Source organism: Triticum dicoccoides, chromosome 4A (genome assembly GCF_002162155.2).
Source record: "Triticum dicoccoides isolate Atlit2015 ecotype Zavitan chromosome 4A, WEW_v2.0, whole genome shotgun sequence".
NCBI classification, from domain to species: domain Eukaryota; kingdom Viridiplantae; phylum Streptophyta; class Magnoliopsida; order Poales; family Poaceae; genus Triticum; species Triticum dicoccoides.
The window spans coordinates 671541401-671550509 of NC_041386.1; the positions used below are offsets into that span (position 1 = coordinate 671541401).

The window sequence follows — 9109 nt, forward strand, 5'->3', positions numbered from 1 at the left end:
AGCAGCGGCGCGACTCTGTCCGACGACCTACACCCATGTGGCTCGTTGTTGGCGAGATCTTCATCTGGATGCCGTCTAGAAACGTACTCCGCTTCCCCGCAAAAGAAAAAGAAACATACTCCGCTGCCGCGTGGTCTACAAGTCGTGGCTCAGCAGTACTTCCACAGACGTGTTCATCCTTGACCACCATTGCCGTCAGGCCTCGCTTCCCATCATCAAACATGGAGATGGCATCTACCGCTTTTCCGTCCTTAGTGTTGCCATTGCGGAGCCTCAATTGGTCAAAACATACGGCCGGTCATCCGATGCACATTTGACACAATTATACACCATGCCGTCTGTGATGGCCTCCTCATCTCGTCACAGCAATCTGATTTCTATATCTGCACTGCAACCCAGCCACCCACAAATGTGCGTCCCTGCCACATCCTCCACCACGGCCAGGCATGTGCGGCCTCAACATGGTCGGGTTCTACCCAAGAGTGGTTCTACCACACCACACATCTGGAGAACACCGGGTGCTCTGGGTGTCATACTCGATAACCACCAGGAGTGACATCACAGTTGAGTTGCCTGATTCGTGGTCACGGTTGGTTCGGACCAGCCAAGATGCATTAAATGGCGGATAGTTTCAGAAGAAGACTTTACCACTACCTGGTCTTCCCACTGTCCACCGGTCCACTATCGTGGTAGCATGCATTGGGCAACGAACCTCAACATATTGGTATTTGACACCGTAGCCGAGACATTCTGGTAGATGAGCTGCCTAGGACAGTTGGGCGATCTGGGTTCATTGTTGGATATGGGTTGTGCCCTTCCTTTTGTGCTGTGCCATCCTTAATTGTGTAACTTTAGATGTTTTGGTACTGCAGGACTATGATCTCGAGACCTGGGGCTTTCAATATCGGATTACCTTGTTAGAGACGGAGACATCACCACCGATTAATTCGGGGATGGGATTTTACTCTATGGTGGCTGTGATTAACGAGCATGAGCTGTTGATTGAGAAGCATCATCGTCTGTTGCATTGTGACATTGATGGTGTGTTTATAGGAAATGTGGGATTCGAAGAGTACTACTTGTTCACTTGCTGCACCTTTGGAGCATCTATCTCATATGAACTTAACAATTTGTACGGAGGAGCAGCAATCCTGCTATCTTGAGCATCATGCTAATCTTCTAAACAATGGATTATCTATGCCATAGAACTGATGTACTGTTCTCCCCTGATTATTTTCAGTTTGCCTTGTTAAAGAGCACGAATCACGCGGCTACAGTAAGATGTATAAAAGAACTTATAAAAAAGAAAAAAAGAAGTGCGCATCCAGGGAATCGAACCCTGGTCAGTACCGTGGGAGGGTACTATGATACCACTACACCAGATGCGCTTCCGTGGTGTTTAGTATTCGCATTCTAATATTAAATCTGCAAAGGAAAAAACATAGAAAAAAAGGAATGGAGAAGTGGGGTATCGATCCCCATACCTCTTGCATGCTAAGCGAGCGCTCTACCATCTGAGCTACATCCCCTTTTAAGACAGTTTCTGGTGTGTCCTTTAGAAATGTGGAGAGTGAGATACTTCCATTGTTTGAGACACAAGAAGACGATGATGTGAAGGAGCATCCATTCCTCATAGTGCTATAAGTTGGCGTGCTCCATCTTATTGCCTCGGACAAGTTGTTGCTGTGCTCTTGGAGTATCTATGCCATATGAACCATGTCTTTTGTTCCTACCTTTTTTAACTACTAGTAGAACTGAACAATTTATATGTATGAAGTAGCACTTATGCTATCGTCACGTGGTGCTAGTTATCCTACCTATCTTGAGCACCTTGTTAATGCTCTAAACAATGGAATATCTATGCTATAGAACTGCTCTACCGTTCTCCCCTGTTTTTACTTTAAGTTTGAACTATTAAGAAGCACAAAAGGAATGGTTGCAGTTTGAAATGCTAATTCTTTTATGAGAAATTATGACATTTAGTTGTTGGAATGGTTAGTTAGATGCTCCCTTCTGTAGCTAAATATTCCGATCTTTCATGTTCAGTGCACATTTTGCTCCTATTGCTTTTGGCAGCTGGTTGGTCTTGCTCCTGCTCTTCGTGTGTAGATGTCTTTTCTCATATATCTGGGGGAAGCTGGTTGTGTGTCTGATTGTTACTACAGTGTTTTGTTTATGATTGCCACTTCAATACAGCCATTGTAAAAAAAATTTGGCAACATAGATATTCCTGCAGTGTTACTACAGTGTTTTATTTCTGATAGCGATGAAGCGGGAGTACTCTGTTTCATTGACTTTCACTATTTTGGAGAAAAGAGGTTGGCTGTTGGTTATGTGTCCAGGATTTTTTTTTGGTAGAAGTAAGTTGGGAAAAAAAGGGTTGGTACTTTGGTGGTATATATCTTGTAAGTGTTTATGCCCGAGTTGGGAGAAAAAGGTAAGAATACATAATTAATCTGAGTCATTGGTTTTATTAGTTAGTGGGCCAAAGTCATTAACATGTGCAAAATTAACCTATCTCAGCCGGTCACGGCTACCAGTTGCTCGACATACATACAAGGAAAAAACCCGTCAAGAGTTCATAGGGAAACCGAGAAAACTAACAATCTGCCGGATCACACTCTCTCGCAATTAATGCTCCCCTCAAATGGCGTCGCACTCGTTGGAGTATATATATGGCGAATGAGCCATGTCTTCTGTTCTTTTTTCTCAACTTTGAGTGTTCAGATCACTACTTTAGTAATCTAAACGCTCTTATATTAGTTTACAGAGGGAGTACTAGTAATAGAACAGAACAGTTTGTTCTACTGTTCTACTCCCTCCGTTCGGAATTACTTGTCGTAGAAATATATGTATCTAGACATTTTTTAGTTCTAGATACATCCATTTCTGCGACAAGTAATTCGGAACGGAGGGAGTAACTTCCAAACAATGGTGTATCTATCCTACGAAACTGTTCTACTGTTCTCCTGATTACTTTCAGTTTGTATTTTTTAAAAGCATGAAAGGCATGGTTGCAGTTTGAAATGTTAATTCCTTTGTGAGGACTTGTGGAATTTTAGTTATTGAAATGGATAGTTTAGATATTTCCTTCTATAGCTTTTATTGTTTATAGGTTTACAGATTTACTTGTTGGCCCTTAACTCCACTGTTTGGCTGTTACCGTCTAGCCCCATTTACTTAAGAGCTGAAGATGGCTGTGGCTTCTGCTCTTCGTTCTTACTTTTCCTGCTACAGTTCATTGGCTTTCACCTGTTATATGGAAAGAGCTTGGTTCAATGGTGATATATCTTGGATTTGTTGCTGGCCGGTGTATTTTTTCTGTAAGGCTGTTGTTCAATGTCTTGCATTTTTTGTTTGTGTTTAATTGATTTGCTGCTGGTGCTCGGTGATGCTGGTAGGTTGTTATGGTTTGATCCACTGAGAGTTGAAGGCTTGAAGCCGATATACTGTGTTCTGTTTTGCATTTCCATCGGAGTTGAACATGGCCTTGTCCCTTTTACTTGAAAAGAACTGAATATGTCCTCTCATGTACTAGGTAAATGAGCTGATTCCAAGTTCATGTTTGTCTGGATGAAGATTTGTAGTTTACATGGTGAGAGACTGACAGGTTGACCATGACGATGTCCCATTATGTAAAAATGATGGTGATCATTTGACCTGTTTATTTTCCCCAAGTTCATGTCACATCAGATGGACAATCAAGTGATTTCAGTGCTGCTTGTGTGGTTGAGATTTGGAGTGCTGCCTCATCTTCTTCAGTATGTGGATCAACAATTTCTAGTGATGGTGATATTTGGTGAAGCATAATACTGAGGCCGCAGCTCATCGTTGACCATTTGTTTGGGAATGTTCAACATTTTCAAGAACTGCATTTATTGATAGGTATTGTAAATAGAAGCCTGTTGTGTAGATAAGAGATGCTTATTTTTTTTTAGAGAAAAGGCGCCAGCCGAGCCCGAGAAGAGCTCGAACTTAACCCGGCTTTGAATTAACAAAGCGATCAACCGGCCAAGATTACATGGAAGCAACATACATCAAGGGAGAAAGCGGAAAAAGGGATACAAGGTGCAAAGAGGAACAACTCTAAGGCAACACACCACGCCGTTGCCAACGACCGCCGCTGCACCTACACCAGCTAACCTACTAAGGCCACGGGAGGAGGGCATCACCGTGCGAGTATTGTGCTCGCTGACTGCCACAGAAGGGCCAAACAAGGCAGCCAAGATTTGTCTCTGCCGCCGCAAAGCGCCACTACCCTTTCACCCAGGCTCGATGGGTGCTGCACCGGCGACCAACAGAGTGGTTCCCCAAGAACCCAAATCAAGGTGACCAAGCTGCCCAAGGGGAGATAACAGGAGCAGATCCACACGCAATGGGGACCCAACCACCCAACACCGTCGTCGGGAGCGGCAAGACAGAACGCCGGACAAGAGAAGTCGAACGAAGGCGCCGACCACGGAGAAGGCCGAGAATGGCAGCACACTACATCGGTCAAGGTTAGGAATCGCTGGAAACCACAAGCACCGAGAGGGACACCGATCCCCTCATATCGGCGCCCGGACCATCCACACCAAAACCGACAGGTTGCCGAAGCCGAAGCCTAGCCGCCACACGCTATCAACAAACCGCCGCCAACACCACCACCGCTCGAGCAGCCCCCAAACGACGCCTTCGGGAAGGATCATGCCACCATGTTGCCATCGTCACCTGGAAATAGGCGGATCTGAGGCTTTCACCTGAGCTCCAGGGAGGGGTGGGAGGAAGGAGATCTTCGCTGAAGCCTTCAACAAGGGAGCATCACCAAAAGGCGCCGCCTTCGGAGTGACCGCCGCGCCGGCCAAGGGATTCCCCCGGATCCGCCTCCAGCCACTAGATCCGCAGCACCGGCACCCGAGGATGGCGGCCGAAGCCACCAGAGGCCGGATCCGCAGCAGATCGGAGTAGATCGGGGTCAAGGATGAGCTTCTCCATGGCGATCCAGCAGCCAGCGGAGGGCCGCCGCGGCAGCCGACACCCACTGCTTCCCCGCCGCCCACACGGCCGAGGAAGAGGTCCACCTGCACCCGCCGGCGCTGCCCGCCACACAGGCCGCGCCGCGCGCCAACACCCAAGGCCGCCGCCCTGGAGACCAAGGCACTCCGCCCGAGACGGAGCCACCTAGATCCCCGCCGCCATCTTCACCGGTGCCACGCGGTCGCGCCGGTGAGCACCTCTGGCGGTGGCGGAGAAGAAGAGACGAGGACGGGACGGCCGGGGAGGCTAGGGTTCGCCCCCCAAGTCGCCTCAGAGGAGGCGGCGTGGGGAGGGGGGGGGCCTGCTTATGTTTATTTCCCTGGTTGTAACTGTGTCTTGATGTCGATGCTGCATTGGCGAGATTGGTTGACTGAATAAGTTTGGACGAGTTTTTCTTCTTTCTAGAATGATGTAATCGTATCTCCGAGTATCATTTTTGCTCTTTTCTTTTCTCTACATGAAAGTATGGTAACAAAATCATGGTGTAACATTTGTTCTTGGCCCGTGCTTATTATTGCACTGCTTTTGTTTGAAGTACAGATAGAGCACATGTATTTGTGTTTTCCTTTCATGTCTATATATAAAAGGATCCTGCACAATTTTTGTGAGATTTTGAGTTTGCAGAAGTAAAGTCAAGATAGTGTTTTTTTACAGTAAATTAAGATCTGCAAAAAATAAGAGCTGTTTATCGAGTCTGCAAAGTAGAACAAAGAGTGTGCAAAAAAACAGAAATGGAGAAGTGGGGTATCGATCCCCATACCTCCGCATGCTAAGCGAGCGCTCTACCATCTAAGCTACATCCCCACGCTTATTTGGGAACAGTAATTAATAAACTAAGTCTGATCAAACATTCTTTGAAGAAAGATAAAGGGAATGGTAAAGTAACTATTATCAACTAGGAATGGTTTTATACTTGCACTGCGTGTGAACAAAGACTATGCATGTGGTTTGCATTGGGACGCAAAATAGTGTAAGTGGATGCTCACATGGCACACTTGATGAAAGGCCTCATGTCGAGAGAATTAGAGTTAGTAGGGATCAACTATTTAAGAATAGTTGATTAGCGTACTTCCCTCCCGATAGCATAGATGTGCCGCAACCTTTTTTTTCTAAAATCAACCCGCACTTATTGAAATTCCCAACTAATGCTTCCATTATGAACTCAAGTGGCATAATGCACTTCAATGTTAGTTGTCTAGTGCTTCAATTAAGGATAGAACCATATTACAACCCATACAAAGGCCAAGCGGTCTAATGTGGCAGCCCTTGCCTAGCTAGTCGAACCAACATGTGGTTGAGATGGTTAGGTGGACAGTGGTATCCCCAACCTACCAGGGTTCAAATCCTGGTGCTGGCATTATTCCTGAATTTATTTCAGGATTTCCGGCGATGCGCTTTCAGTGGGAGGAGACGTTCCCGTCGACGACGAGGCGCCCTGCGGCGACTTCGTAAATCTCAAGATGATATGCCGACTCAGTCTTTCGGAGGTGCTCATAGGGGTAGGGTGTGTGTGTGCGCGTTCATAAAGGTGAGTGTATGCGCGTATATATGAGCGCTTGTGTCTGTACCGATGCTCAAGAGAAAAAGATGTCCAACATCTGTTACGCAAAAGCCAACCAGATGAAGAAGTGGCATCTCAGCAGGGCACGAGAATCCCGAACAATAGTAGTTGCCCGGTCAAGTTGTAGGCCGACAAACCTGCACGCATAGGCTGACCATGCATAATACACATCATTGGGCTCCCAAGCTAGCCCATCTAGCAATGTCCATCACACCCGTCCGCAGGGTGGCCATGCTAACTTGCTCCATAGGGGCAGGCACTCCTCTATGTGGCCGGACTCGATCATGCAGTTTTGGGGGCAATCTCCTGGATTCTCATTCCGTTAATCCATCTATCTTCCCAGAAGAAAGAACCTTGCCCATCTCCGAGATTCACAAACACTGCGATTTGTTTTTTAGCACGAGACTCCGGCAACACGTTGAGGTCGAACTCCGCCCATGGCCTGGATCCATCTAAGTGCTTAAGCCATAGCCATCTCGCACGAAGTGCAAAGTTGAGCCAGCATAGATTGGGTATGCCAAGGTACACACGGTGCTCCAAGCCACTACACATTGTCCACCTCTCGCGTCTGCACTCCCAACCCACAAGAACCCTCTACAAATTTTGATGACACTTGTTATAACCTTTGGTGGCACATCAAGGGCCATCATGGCATCGATGGCGGTCACACATAGGGCCGATATAATAATAACCAGATGTCGGGCCTTATCCATGGAAGCAGCTTTACATGTTGGTAATTTGTTGGCGATCCCATCGACATTCCCTTGGAAGTGCACCAGTGGCGGTGCCAGGATGAAAACCTTGTGATGTCAAGTTTCCCTCATGAAGTTCTTGACAATGAACACCAACAAAATGGATCATACATTATTAGGAAAATATTTATGATAGTACTCTTGCGATCATGCATATTTTCATATGTATGCATCAGTACTAATAGGCCGGAATACATCTTGTTTTATAACATAAGTAATGCCAATGATAGAAGAGATCACCCTCTATTCTATTGTGCAAATCAGACTGAAGACATGCTATCCAATTACCAAATACCAAATTGAAGATCTGACAAAACCAAGATATTGCTAAGAAAATATGGCCAAGAAAAACAACATATTTTCTTAGTAAGGAGCAATCTCTTACTTCCTCATATTGCTCGTGAGATCAGGAAATTGGAAGATAACAAGATAAGCTGAGAAGGAAGACACAACTTAATTATATAAATAAAAGGGGAACTAAAGGGGAACTCGGGAAGCGCACCTTCCGAGTGTTGGACTGGATGTTGACCAATGATGGACGATGCGTAGACGTCGCTCACGGCTCACGGCTCGCCGGAGGTGGCCGTGCTTGACGCCCAAACCAAGATTGCATCCCAGTTTTCTAATTTCGAGAGGTAGAAGAGGTAGAGGTTTACACCGGTGAAAACTGAAAAGGTGGAGAAGGGAAGGAGAATCACGTGATTTGTGGATCGCCCGATCAAGGAAGTTATTACTACTACTCCCTCTGTTCCAAAATAGATGACCCAACTTTATACTAACTTTATACTAAAATTAGTATAAAATTGAGTCATCTATTTTAAAACGGATGGAGTACTTCCTTTGCTTCCATTTGCCCACCCAAACGCTTACTCAAAGTAGATGACCGGTGGGCCTATGTAGTCATTTTCTAGCATTTGTTCAGCCGGTGAATATACAGATTTTTGACTACCCAAATTGCTGTGTAGTCAACCGACTACACAACCACAACATGGCTTCGCCACTGAACTGCACCGCTATTGGCTTCCTTAGGCAAAGTGGAAGGCCCAAGTATCTGTTGGAAATATGCCCTAGAGGCAATAATAAAAGGATTATTATTATATTTCCTTGTTTATGATAATTATCTTTTATTCATGCTATAATTATATTATCTGGAAATCGTAATACACGTGTGAATACATAGACCACAATACGTCCCTAGTGAGCCTCTAGTTGACTAGCTCGTTGATCAACAGATAGTCATGGTTTCCTGACTATGGACATTAGATGTCATTGATAACGGGATCACATCATTAGGAGAATGATGTGATGGACAAGACCCAATCCTAAGCATAGCACAAGATCGTGTAGTTCGTTTGCTAGAGCTTTTCCAATGTCAAGTATCTTTTCCTTAGACCATGAGATCGTGTAACTCCCGGATACCGTAGAAGTGCTTTGGGTGTATCAAACGTCACAACGTAACTGGGTGACTATAAAGGTATACTGCGGGCATCTCCGAAAGTGTCTGTTGGGTTGACACGGATCGAGACTGGGATTTGTCACTCCGTATGACGGAGAGATCACTGGGCCCACTCGGTAATGCATCATCATAATGAGCTCAAAGTGACCAAGTGTCTGGTCACAGGATCATGCATTACGGTACGAGTAAAGTGACTTGCCGGTAACGAGATTGAACGAGGTATTGGGATACCAACGATCGAATCTCGGGCAAGTAACATACCGATTGACAAAGGGAATTGTTTATGGGGTTGCTTGAATCCTCGACATCGTGGTTCATCCGATG

The 9109-nt window shown here is 45.7% G+C and overlaps 1 non-coding gene across 1 annotated transcript; it reads right to left on the reverse strand.

The window, feature by feature from the left end:
* Window positions 1-1317: 1317 nt before the first annotated feature.
* On the reverse strand, window positions 1318-1388 carry TRNAG-CCC. Its single transcript has one exon. It is a non-coding gene; the product is annotated as a tRNA-Gly (tRNA).
* Window positions 1389-9109: the final 7721 nt, after the last annotated feature.